At 45.0% G+C, this 13,250-nt stretch overlaps 1 protein-coding gene across 5 annotated transcripts in view; it reads left to right on the forward strand.

The window, feature by feature from the left end:
- The window catches only part of DPP6 (dipeptidyl peptidase like 6), a 618,762-nt gene that overhangs the window by 484,915 nt on the left and 120,597 nt on the right, over positions 1-13,250 (forward strand). The gene's annotated exons all lie outside the window — the stretch shown is intronic.

Here is a 13,250-nt window from a genome sequence, read left to right on the forward strand (position 1 = left end):
TAGGATTTTCTTCTATACCCCTTAAGCACTTGATATTCTCCCCAGTCCCAGGCCCATATGTCCCTTATGCTCTGCCATTTCCCTTATCTGTAATTTATTTTCATGTCCACCTCCCCCCCATATGTACTGTAAGCTCTTGGGGACTGGAATCATGTCTATCAACTGAATTATGTTGTACTGTCCCTAACACTTAATACAGTGCTCTGCACGCAGTAAGCACTCAATAAATACCATCAGTTACGGATTCATTTATTCATTGATCTAGACAGTCGAAGTATATTATTCACAAAGAGTGAATAACTTTCCCCTAACCTTTTTGGTATAGGAAACAGGACAATAATGAATGAACGTTTAAAATCTCCAAGCAAACCGCTCTGCCAACCTCCCACTCCCCAACCTCCATTTTAGATTGACTGTACTGGTAGAATATTAAAAAATATTCAGAGGCTGCTAGTAATTCTTACAGTCCTCTAAATTAGCCAGTGAAGTTTGTGTAATTGGTAATAAAAGAAAGGGAGAAAAGTAAATGAGAAAAGTGGTTTTGCTGAGTGACACAGTGAGATATTAAATAGAGAACACTTAATTGCTTTTATTATGAATGGCTATCATTGTAATGTGGTGGGCAAAAAAATAAAATAAAAATCACCCAGTTTTTTTCTTGAAGCTATTTGTTCTCCATCTCCAATTTAGCAGCCTGTTATTGTCTCTGAGCTAGTTAACAGCAATTATATGCAGGAATCCAAGCTGATTAATATGGACCAAACTGTTAGAGCCTCCTGAACAACAATTAGGACTTCAAGACATTTACGATGGATGTGAGGGAAGATTATTAGCACCCTTTTGTAGTTGAAGCATTTTTTTTGTTACTAAGAATCGTGAAGAATTGGACACCACTGTAATTTAGGGCTGATTTTGTTCATAACTGTTGCTCCAGAGAAGATTGTTGCCAAAAAAAAAAAATGCTAGTTGAAGATGCCACGGGGGTTACTATCTTCACACTGTGTCTCATTCTCATCTTTCCCATTGCCAACCTCTTGCTCACAGCCTCTTTTAAAAATAAATGGTATTTGTTAAGTGCTTACAATGAGCCAGACACTGTACTAAGCACTGGGGTAGATACAAGCCAATCAAGTTGAACACAATCCATTTCCCACACAGGGGTCACGGTCTTAATCCCCATTTTACAGATGAGGTAACCGAGGCACAGAGAAGTTAAATGACATGCCCAAGGTCACCCAACAAACAAGTGGCAGAGCCAGTCAGGATTGTAACTCAGATCTTCTGACTCCCAGTCTTGTGCTCTTTCCAGCTTTCTACCTGAAATTCCCTCCCCCTTCACATTCAGCAGACCCACTTTCTCCCCATTTTTGAAACTCTTCGCAAATCACATCTCCTCCAGGAGTTCTGCCCTGATTAATCTGCCTAAGCACTGGGGGATGGAGCTTATAGTCTAACAACTGCTTCCTCCCATTTTAAATTTTTCACATTTTAATAAATGCCCACTTTCTGATTAGCTCATGATTTAGTTCTAGCACTCAGGCTTGGCCAATAAGATGGCCTGAAATTAGTAATCATATCAATGATGGGGGTATTTGTTAAGTACATACTATATGCCAAGCAATATACTAAATGCTGGGTCAGATACAAGTTGAGGGTTCCCAGTCTAAGTAGGAGGGAGAACAGGTTTTTAATCTCCATTTTACAGATGAGGAAACTGAGACCCAGAGAAGCTAAGTGACTTGCCCAAGGACACACAGCCTCAACTGATAGAGCCAGAATTAGAACCCAAGTCCTTTGACTCACAGGCCTATCCTCTTTCCAATAGGCCATGTGGCTTCTCCAGTCAGAATTGATTATTCATTCATTTACTCAGTCTTATTTCTTGAGCGCTTACTGTACAATGCAGAGCACTGTACTTAGGTGCCTTCTGCTCAGGCAGCCTCAGGAATGCTGTTCAATTTAAGTGTTTCCTGACAACAAATCCTTTTTTTATGATATTTGTTAAGTGCTAATTTTATGTCAAACACTGTTCTAAGAGCTGAGGAAGTTATAAGTTTACCAGGTGGGACACAGGCCCTGTTCCACTTGGGGCTCCCGGTCAGCCTTGGAATTTACCACACTGGACTTCAAAGGAGGCAGGTTTTCTGGGTTGGGAGGCAGGGAAGAGGGTGACATTTTCAGGGCTCGGCCAGTTCACTTGCTCCAGGTCTGGCAATCAAGGGAGAAAAGTGAGCATCTGGCACTTAACCCCTCCCAACTTTTTTCTCCTCAGCCACCTGTGCTTTTCTGGCATCTGTTCTTTTCTGGGCTGTCCATTTATCATTTTTTTATTTAATTAGGGCGGTCATTAGGCACTTCCTATATCCTGCAGAGCTTTGAAGAGGGTTGGCTGAATAAGCATTCAACATCAGATTCACCCGTAAATGAGGCAAAGTGGTCTGGTGGATAGAGCACAGGACCAGGATTCAGGGGACCTGGCTTCTAAACCCAGCTTTGCTACTGGCCTGCTGTATGACCTTGGCAAGTCACTTCTTTCTCTGTGTTTCAGATTCCTCATCCGTAAAAAAAGAGATTCAATGCCTGTACTCCTCCCCACTCTGACTGTGAGCCCTATGTGGGACGGGGTCTGTGTCTAACTTGATTATCTTGTATCTGCCACAGTGCTTGACACATAGTAAGAACTTAGGAACTACTGCAGCTAATTAACCATGGCCTTTTCCATACAGGCAAATTAACATGAGCCCATGTGACTAGAACCAACTGGAAATCCAGGTCCAAATCTGAGTCTTAATAAGGTACCCCTCTCCACCCAGAGATAATTTTTGTTCCTGAAAGAATTCTCAAGGAAGTTGGCATCAGGCATGTTTTTGGCCCAGAAGAAGCTGGTGGCAATTTAATGCTCTCCTCTCCAGTAAGCACATCGAGATCGTGAGGATCAGAAGGGTGAAAGAAGGGCTTAAAGGTTGCCATGGTTCCCAATTCCCAGTGCACGTGACTTAGATCACTGAGCAACGCTGCTGCTTTATCCAGAAGTAGACCCAGAGAGATCTCGGGAAGAACCTGGAGTAAAGACCCTGGAGACGCAGGCAAGTTAACAATAATAATGGTATTTGCTAAGTGCTTACCATGTGTCAAGCCCTGTTCTAATAATGGTGATATTTGTTCAGCGCTTACTATGTGCAAGGCACTGCCTTAATTGCTGGGATGGGTACAAGCAAATCAGATTGGACACAGTCCCTGTCCCACATGGGGCTCACAGTCTTAATCCCCATTTTACAGATGAGGTAACTGAAGCACAGAGAAGTAAAGTGACTTGACTGAGGTCACACAGCAGACAAGTGACAGAGCTGGGATTAAAACCCAGGTCCTTCTGACTCCTAAGCCTGTGCTTTATCCACTAGCCCAAGTTTCCTTTGTCCTCTTCCCTGCTCCCCACATCTGACCTTTCCCCTTATCAGGAAGGTTTTACTTTTGGTCTTGAATCCCGGTAGCTGAAGGTTTATTGATTTCTCCAGCATTTTCCTGGCCTTACAGAAAACATGAATGTACAGCAGACATGTGGAAGTGTAGCTTGTTTGATCTGACTTCCTTAGGAATCAGCATTTTGTTCCTCTCTCCCTCCCAAACATGGCTACTCCTATCAATTATTCCCTCCTGCTCCATTACCACTCTTCCTTCCCTGCTCCCCCCCCTTTGCCCCACTTCAACCTTCCCTCTCCTCTCCTCGTTATCACAGAAAAAAGTTTCTTTAGCATCAGGGATATCCCTCCCTCTGTTTGTCATTTGAAGTGATAAAGAATGACATGGGGAGGATAGGGGAGTCACGGGAAGTTAAGGTCTGGAAGACCCTGATGGAGACATTTTGATGTCCCAGAAACCACCCTGGGGGCTCATGGGAAAAAGTGGACCTCCTACCTGCCTCTCTGCTGGGGCATCCATGCACCCTTCAATCCTCCTCATTCCTCGACTGTGTTTGTGTCACACTGTGCTGCAGTGTGGCAGAGGTGGGAACAGGAAGGGGTGGAAGAGTTTTTTGGGTTTTTTTTTTATTGGTATTTATTAAATCCTTTGTGTCAGGCACTGTATTAAGCAGTGGGGTAGATACACGTTAATCAGGTTGGACACGGTCCATGTCCTACGTGGGGCTCACTGTCTTAATCCCCAGTTTACAGAAGAGAGAACTGAGGCATAGAGGAAGTGAAGTGACTTGCCCAAGGTCACACAGCAGACAAGTGGCAAAACTGGAATTAGAACCCAAATCCTCTGACTCCCAGGGCCGTGCGCTTTCCAGTAGGCCATGTGACTTCCCACCGAGTGTTTCCTTAAATGTCTCCACTTTGGTCAAATGGTCTTTTGGGTCATTAGGAGTCTTCTTCGGTCCAGGAGCAGTACAACAGCCAGCCATTTTTATAGAGTTTAGTCTTTCTCCAGTATTCGCTGTGGTGAGGTTTAGAAGAAGAGCACAAGATGAATTTACATGACAAAAGGTGACTCCTGTCATCCCTCATAGAAATTAGCAAATGTCAGGAAACCAAAAGAAGCTAATTTTATGGGTGAGATCATAATTTAGGTAGAAAAGGAAGAGGAATGCTTAAAAAATTGAGGTAGGGAATTCTTCAATTTAGTGTGCTTCATTACTCAGCTAAAAATAACTAGCTCCCTAGTCTCTCTCTCTCGTGGTTTCTTCATATGTCAAAAACACCTTGCGCGAACTCCCTCATCCAGTGTTGAAGTGTTTAAAAAAAGAAGAGACTTTTTCTCCTACAGCTGCTTATTACTAGCAAAAAACCATGATATCCTCAAAGGAGGCAGAATAGCCTAGAAGGGAGAGACCTGAATTGGAGACGAAACCCAGGTGCCAATTCCAGCCCACTGGCCTGCTGGGTGACCTTGGGTTAGTCACTTAATTTCTCCATCCTTCAGTTTTCTCCTCTGTAAAATGAGGATAAAATGCTCAGTGACACCTGGGCAGAATGCTGACAGCAGCTAAGAAGGAGCAACCCACACCCCATATAGTCCCTAAATAGGAAGCCTCTGAGGGTGTGTGACCAACATGACCGCACAAGGGACAACCATCGAATGTGCTTTGTGTGGCCCAGGCACTGGTCCCCGCATTGGTCTTTTCACTTGCCCACATACACAGAGTTGAATTTCACGATCAATGGCATCTCCTTGGAGTCAAAATAAGTGTGTGTCTGAGAGCGCGCACATGAGAGATGACCAGTATTTGATGCAGAAACTTCAAGTTTCCAGTGAGTAACAGGAGTAGGGTGATTTTCCTGAGCTATTTCTATCAGAGTTTAATCCACCGGACAGCTCGAGGAGGGTTCTCTGCTTGGGGCTGTTAAGTCTACCCTGTTTCCGTCCATCAGTGATATTTATTGAGGGCTTACTGTGTGCATAGCCCAGCGCTGAGTGCTTGGGAGAGTATAACAGAAAGAAGACCCATTTCCAGCTCTCAAGGAGCTTACAGTCTGAACTGAGGGCACTCTGAAAGTGACTGATGAATCATTAACCAAAGCAGCTCTCACATGGCTCTCCCGAAAATACAAAAAAAACTATGAAAAGTGTTAATGTATTATATCCATATTCTTTTTTTATGGCATTTATTAAGCACTTACTATATGCCAGGCACTGTTCTAATACTAACCTTCTCACTGTACCACGATCTCGTCTTATCTCACTGCCAGCCTCTTGCCCACATCCTACCTCTGGCCTGGAATGCCCTTCCTTCCTCTTATCAGACAGATAATTGATCTACCCACTTCACAGCCTTATTGAAGGCACATTTCTACCAAGAAGCCATCCCTGACTAACCCCTCCTCTCCTCTTCGCCCATTCCCTTTGCATTGCCCTGACTTGCTCCCTTCATTTATCCCTCCTCCCATCCCCACAGCACATATGCATATATCTGTAATATATTTATTTATGTATATTAATGTCTCTCTCCCTCTCTAGACTGTGAGCTGTAAGCGCTCAATAAATGCAATTGAATGAATAAATGAAAGTCCTGAGGTAGAAGCAGGCTAATCAAGTTGAACCACATTCCATGTCCCACATGGTCCTCACAGCCTTAATCAGTTTCACAGATGAGGTAACTGAGGCCCAGAGAAATTAAATGACCTGCCCATGGTTACATAGACAAGCGGCAGAGCCAGAATTAGAACCCAGATCCATCTGACTCCCAGGCCTAAACCTTATCCACTAGGGCACGCTACTTTTCTAAGTGAGAATGCTTAGTACTGCTTAATCCAGTGCTCTGAGCACAGTAGGTGTAAGTAGTTCTGACGGAAATGAGAGAGCTCCTGTGTTCTATGCTGAACACCCATTGTGTTTGAAGATAAGGTTTACACGTGTGGTATGTCCCTGAAAAGATTGATCTCATGACCCTCAGTCCCCTGCCCCGGCCCCTCACCAACACTGCACGTACAAAGATTCTCTGTGGGATGGTGTGTTTCCCCAAAAAAGGGTTAAACTACCCCGGCTGTGGAATGAAGCTCTGGGGATGTTTAAAGACCCTCTAGAGGGAGGGTCTGCCGTAGCACAGCTTCCTACTGCCAGCCCCCCCTCAGATCGTTCGTCTCCCATGTCACCGACTCCTACAACAGAACATTGGTGCGTGAAATTAACAGCATTACAAATAGATTATAGTGACTCCCTGATAGATATACAGCGGCGGATCTCCCCTGGAAGCAGCCAAAAGGAACTCCAGCCAAGTGCTGCCAAATGTCTCCGTCCCATTAGAGAAGGGGGAACAGAGACTGTAGGTGGTCCTCTGACTGCCTCCTTAATGAGTGGGAGCTTATATGGGGCGTTTCTTTGTTGGAGTATGAGCCAGATTGACCCTCTGCCCCTACCTTTAGATCAAAAGGATGCCCCCTGGAAGAAATTTCAGGGTGTCTCATGTAACTTCATGTAGAAGCAGCAAGGCCTAGTGGATAGAGCACAGGCCTGGAAGTCAGAAGGACCTGGGTTTTAATCCCGGTTCCACCCACTTGTCTCCTGTGTGACCTGGGACAATTTGCTTCACTTTTCTGGGCCTCCATTACCTCATCTGTAAAATGGGGATTAAAATGTGAGCCCCATGTGGGTCAGAGACTGTGTCCAACCTTGTATCTACCCCAGCACTTGGTACAGTGCCTTAGTAAGCGCTTAACAAATACCATAAAATCAAATAAAAAAACTGGACTCACTGAAAATATGAAACTTGTATGTATTGCATATTTAAGCATTTATCTGGGACTCTGACACCCAGGTTCTAGCTCCAGCCCTGAAACTGGCCTTGGTCAAGGCTCTTAACCTCTCTGTGCCTCAGTGCCCTCTCCTGTGAAATAGGGGTAAACTACCAGCTCTTCCCCACCTCTTCAACTGTAAACCCCATGCAGGACAGCAGTCATGTCCAAGCTGATCATCTTGTATCTACCCAGCTCCTCACATGTAGTATAGTTGCTAAGTAAATAATAATGATTATTATTATTATTATGGTATTTGTTAATCACTTAAGGAAATGTCATCATAATACTCAAAAGTCATGATGTTTGAGCCAAAGCTCTTTGCTATTCAGCAGGTTGGAAGCATCTTCCCAGATCCAGGTAGACCATTATATTGTAATCTCCCAAGCCCTTAGGACAGTCAGCTCACTGTGGGCAGGGAATGTGCCTAACCAACTCTATTGTATTGTGCTCTCCCAAGCACTTAGTACAGTGCTCTGCACACAGTAAGTGCTCAGTAAATACCATTGATCAATTCTTTGGGCCGCAGACTTCTCATCTGTAAAATCGGGATTCAAAATACCCGGCTCACCCTCCCTCTTAGGCTGAGAGCCCCTTGATTATCTTGTATCTACCCCAGTGCTTAGTGTAGTGCTAAGCACTTCATACCAGAGTTAGCACTGGGACAAGCAGTTAGTACGATTGAGTGAATGACATTTCCATGGATCAGTGAGGACCCGCTTTTGATTCCCAGGCCCATACTCTATCCACTAGGCCCTGCTGGTTCTTTCCTACACTGCGGTTTTGTTCACCTGAGTCCTGCTGTCCCCTCTGCGGGGGAGTCACACGAGTAAGCAATGACCCCAGAGATGTAGGCATCATATGGTAGAGCAGCAAAGCCGTCACGGTAGCCCTGGGTGCAAAATTAAACAAGAGACTCTCCTTTGTCCCAGGGTCTGTGGTAACCTTGCTGGGTCACTGCACATGCTCAAGTATTTTTTTTTCCCCTCCATTGTCCCATGACATGGGTCCTGCTAATAAAGTCCCTTAGATTAAGGAGGAAGCCTCCAAAGCAAAACTCGCTGAAAAAACCAAAATCATCCTCCAGTGGCATAAATTCGTAAAGTAAATTTACTCTTCATGCCTGCCCTTTCATGCCCAAATCTCAATAATATATTGGTTCTGCTGCCAACTATCTCCAGTCGCCATTCGTTTCTTGCAGCCTAAAGCAAAAGTAGAGCTTCACTCAGTCGTTTTAATGAAGGGCAATGAGGAAAGGTGAGCTTTTCTCTGCTGTACGTGCTGGGTGAATACCGATGATGCCCTGCTCCTCGAGGTGGACCAGACAAGGCAGAGCTCCCAGGATTGTGGGCAGCTCGGGGGCCGGAGGGAGTTAGAATGACACTCGGCTGCCTACCATGGTGGCTAACCCTCAGGGCCCAAATGGCCACAGGATTAGCCTACCACTGCCTGGTCTCTCTGACAGCATCAATCAATAGTATTTATTGAGTGCTTGCTGTTTTCAGATCTCTGTCCTAGGAACTTGGAAGAGAACAATATAAACAGTTGGTAGACACCTTCCGTGACCACAGTGAGCTTACGGTCTAGAGGGGAAGATAAATGAAAGAAATTAAATTAGAGATATGTACATAAGTGCTGTTCAGCATAGTGATAGATGAATGAGAAATCGTAGAGCTTACCTTGTTGAGCTCTGGCTTTTCAGCAAGTAGTTAAGCTCGTACCAACCAATCAATAGTATTTACTGAACACTTACCATGTGTAAAGCACTGAACAAAGCATTGAGGAGAGTATACTATAACAAAATAACAACCAATCACTCAGAGAATTTTCATTAATCACCTGTTATGTGCAGACTACTGTGTTAAGGGCTTAGGTGAGTACAAAAGAATTAGGGGGCATGTTTTGGGCCCTCGAGGAGTTTACAGTCAAGTGGGAAAGCCTGACCCAGAAATAAATTACAGCTGGGAAGTAGGAGATATGTAGTTGAGTCAGAGTATGAACTCTGTGTATATAAGTGCTCTGAAAAGTTATAATAATAATGGTACTTGTTAGTACTTACTGTGTGCCAAGTGCTGTTCTAAGTGCTGGGATAGAAACAACTTAGGTTGAACACAGTCCCTGCCCCACATGGGGTTTACACTCTTAATCCCCATTTTATACATGAGGAAACTGAGGCCCAGAGAAGTTAAGTGACTTGCCCAAGGTCACACAGCAGATATATGACAGAGCCAGAATTAGAATGTAGGTCCTATTGACTCCTAGGTTCATGCTCTGTCCACTAAGCAGCAGCAGAAAAAATGGACTGGAGAAGGAGGGTGGTGTTTTCTCAGATTGTTCCATGTGGCAGGGAACTGAAACCTGCCTGAATTTTACCAAGTTCAGAAGTATGACCCACTGAGTTACAAAGTCCTTGTTCTCATTCATTCTCTCAGTAATGTGGCCAAGCCAGCTTTACTGACAGCTTTGTACCAGCTCCTTCACGAGGCATAGTAAGTGCTTAACAAATACCATTATTATTATTATTATTAAGAATAAGAACAACAGTCCAATCCCCTGGTTCATCTCTCACCCCCACCTCTGAGAGAGTATAATAATTCTTTAAAAATGGGAATTCAATTCCAGTTCTCCTTGCTACTTAGCCTGTGAACCCCATGTGGGTGAAGGACTGTTTCCAACCTGCATGTACCCAAATGCTTAAAAGAGTGTTTGACACATAGTAAGTTCTTACAAATACAGTAATAATAACAATGATAAAGATGCCCAGTTGCCATCTACTTCTACACTAAATAGTTGGCCTTGATTAAAATTTTGTTTGGGGTTTCATCAGTAATTTTGCTGAAGTAAATTGCATTCTATGTTTCTCATTTGCTTTTGAATGGCTGTCCTCCAAAAAGCCAATTGGATTTAATTGAGGGTTTTTTTCCCCATAAGTCCTTCCATTCTTAGAAGGAGTACACAGTGAGATCAAGGAATGTATCATCAGCCGGCAGGGTGGAAGAACGCTGGACTTTAGCGTCTAAAAGTATAACTTGTTTCCTAAGATGCCATATTTATGCCTAGTGATGAGTTTGGGCACTGAAGAATCTGGTTAACTTCTGATTCTGATTATTGTTTGACTAACAAATGGCATAACTGAGAGTTTTGGATTGGGTGCATTTCCAAAAGAGATTTCCTTTGTGAACTACAAAAGGCTTTTATTCTGTGTTGCAAGCATGCAAGGAAAGAAGACCTGGCCCTGGATTTCCTATTAACCTTTAATTGGGATCCAAAAACAATGATGTCCAACCCTCCTTGGCCTTCCCCCATTTTTGATACGGCCTGCTGACGGGCATCCCAGCCCACTAGGCCCCACGTCTACTTTGATTTCCAGAACCGCCCGATCATCTGACTAGTTCACGGTTGGCCGCAGACTCGGCGGTCTCCACGGAGGTCATTATCTGATCCGGGGCCTTCTGATTTCCCCCCCTATTTTGAGTCTGAATCTTTCTAATTAGTGATTCAATTTTCCCGGCGATCTGATTACATTTCCCATCTATTCAAACAAATTGTTTGCTTGACAGGGCAGACACAGTATTGGAAAATAGATCAGCCTCAATTCCCCTGTCCCCCTTTCCTGCCATTTCCCTTCCTGGCTTCCGAGCTGATCTCATAATTTTGTTTTCCCTTCCTCGGTAGTTCCAGCTCTAGGAGGTTTAGATAGGCTTGCTGAACCCAGAATAATTTACTGGGGTCTTTAAATAAAGTTGAATCATAAAGTAATGGGTGTTAGATCTTCCTCTAAGCCCAGAACAACAGCAGTGTGGTGTAGGAGTTTGGAAATCCAGTGCTGATTGTAGCCTTCCCCACCCTGGATTATGGGCAAACCAAGAACTGGAGCTCCACTGGGCAGAGTTGGGGGGCCCTTGGCAGCACGTAAGGGGTGTCATTGGCAAGGTGAGCCAGCTTGGTGCAGTGTTCTTGTGGAAAGGTGGCAGTAATAGTAGTCACTGTTATTCTTCATGCACTGAATGAAGTCCAATAATGGGAAGCAGGGTGGCCTAGTGGAAAGAGCACAGGCAGAGACTCAGAAGACTTGGGTTCTGGCCCAGCTCTGCCACTTGTCTGCTTTGTAACTCTGGGCAAGTCACTTCACTTCTCTGTGCCTCGGTTTCCTCCTCTGTAAAAAGGGAATTAAACCCTCCTCCCTCCTACTTTGACTGTGACCCTCATGTGGGACAAAGACTGTGTCCAACCTGATTAGCATGCATCTACCCCTGTGCTTAGTAAAGGGCTTGGCACAGAATAAGCTCTTGAAGGCACTCAGTCGTTCTTATTTACCGAGTGCTTACTGTGTGCAGAGTACTGTACTAAGCACTTGGGAGAGTACAGTATAACAATAAACGGACACATTCCCTGCCCACAATGAACTAGGGACCACGTGTGAAGGCAGAAAGGAAATGTTTGGGGAGGCCAAAGGGTCAGACCCCCTTTGTTGGGACCTGAGAAAGTCTCTTCAACCCCTTCCCCCCCCAATCACTTTCCCACTGGACTTGGACCCAGACGGTGACTCTGGACCAGGCGCTGTGCAGAAAAAAGAATCCTCCTCCAACTTTCTTTCCCAGGCAAACTCCTGCCCCGGCCCCCGGCCTCATTTCTGCTCTGCTGCAGGAGTGTCTCGTGGTTCGGCTCCATCCGGGTGGTGGCGGGGAAGCTAGAACGAGCATCCCACCCTCACTCTCTTCTCTAGAGCGGCTTTCTCACCTCACCCTCTGTAGCCCAACAGGCTCCCATCAGAGCCGCGTGGCAGCCACTTGAAACGGTCACTTTATTTATGCCTCCTCAGACTTGTGGACTTTAGAATCTAGACCGTAAGCTCATTGGAGGTAGGGGAATGTGTCTTCCAACTCTGTTATGTTGTAGTCCCCCAAGCACTTAGTACAGCTCTCTGCACACAGTAAGCACTCAGTGAATATGGTTGATAGACTGAGGGCATGAGGCTATCTGGAATTCTCTCCCTCCAACTGACAAAAACATCCCCACCCCCACTAATTGGAATACAGTCACCACAACAGGGAGTGGCCAGAGAGAATATGTTCAAATTGGGTAAAACCCGAAATGGAGTGATTTGTGCCCTGAAATTTTCCCCCTGTGGGATTGGGAAAGGGTCTAATCATCCAGAGGAAAATGACCTCTAAATTTATGGGCAGGGACCATGTCTACCAATTCTGTTATATTGTACTCTCCCAAGCACTTAGTACGGTGCTCTGCACACAATAAGTGCTCAATAAATACGGTAGATGGACTTCTGCCCCATGAATCGAGAACCAAGTGTAGACTATAGAGAAATGCAGCCTGATGACAGCCTGATACACCGCCAGCTAGCCGCCCCCTCCTCTCCTTTGTCCCGCTGCCAGCCTTTGGGGCACTAAAGCAAGGAGCCAGTTACATGGAGGCGGGAGGGTTGGTTGTCTTGGTGAAGAAAGGAAAAATGTTCATGGTGAAAAAAGGAAAAATCTCACCCCTCAAACTGTCATTTGATTCCTCTGATATGTCAGCCAGTGACATCGTATTTCATCACTTTCATCAATCGGATGATAGTGTAGAAGGATGATGGCCCAGGACTGAAAGAGACCAGGGGTCTAATCCCAGCTCTACCACTAGACTGCTGTGGGACCTTGGGCAATTCACTTGGCTTTTCCGGGCCTCAGTTTTCTCCTCTGTATAAGGGGGAATTAAAGGCTGTTACTTCTCCCCCTTAGATTGGGAGCCTCATGTAGGTCAGGGATTGGGTCTGATATGATAATCTAGCAAGGGGAGGCAAACACTCTTACCACCTATAATAATAATTATTGTGGTATTTGTTCAGTGCTTACTATGTGCCAAGCACTATTCTAGGCCCTGAGGTAGATGCAAGGTAATCAAGCTAGACACAGTCCCTGTCCCACATGAGACTAAAAGTCTTAATCCCCATTTTACAGATGAAGCACAGAGAAGGGAAGTGACTTGCCCAGAGTCATACAGCAGACTAGTAGTGGAGTC

This window comes from Ornithorhynchus anatinus, chromosome 13 (assembly GCF_004115215.2).
Source record: "Ornithorhynchus anatinus isolate Pmale09 chromosome 13, mOrnAna1.pri.v4, whole genome shotgun sequence".
Classification (NCBI taxonomy): domain Eukaryota; kingdom Metazoa; phylum Chordata; class Mammalia; order Monotremata; family Ornithorhynchidae; genus Ornithorhynchus; species Ornithorhynchus anatinus.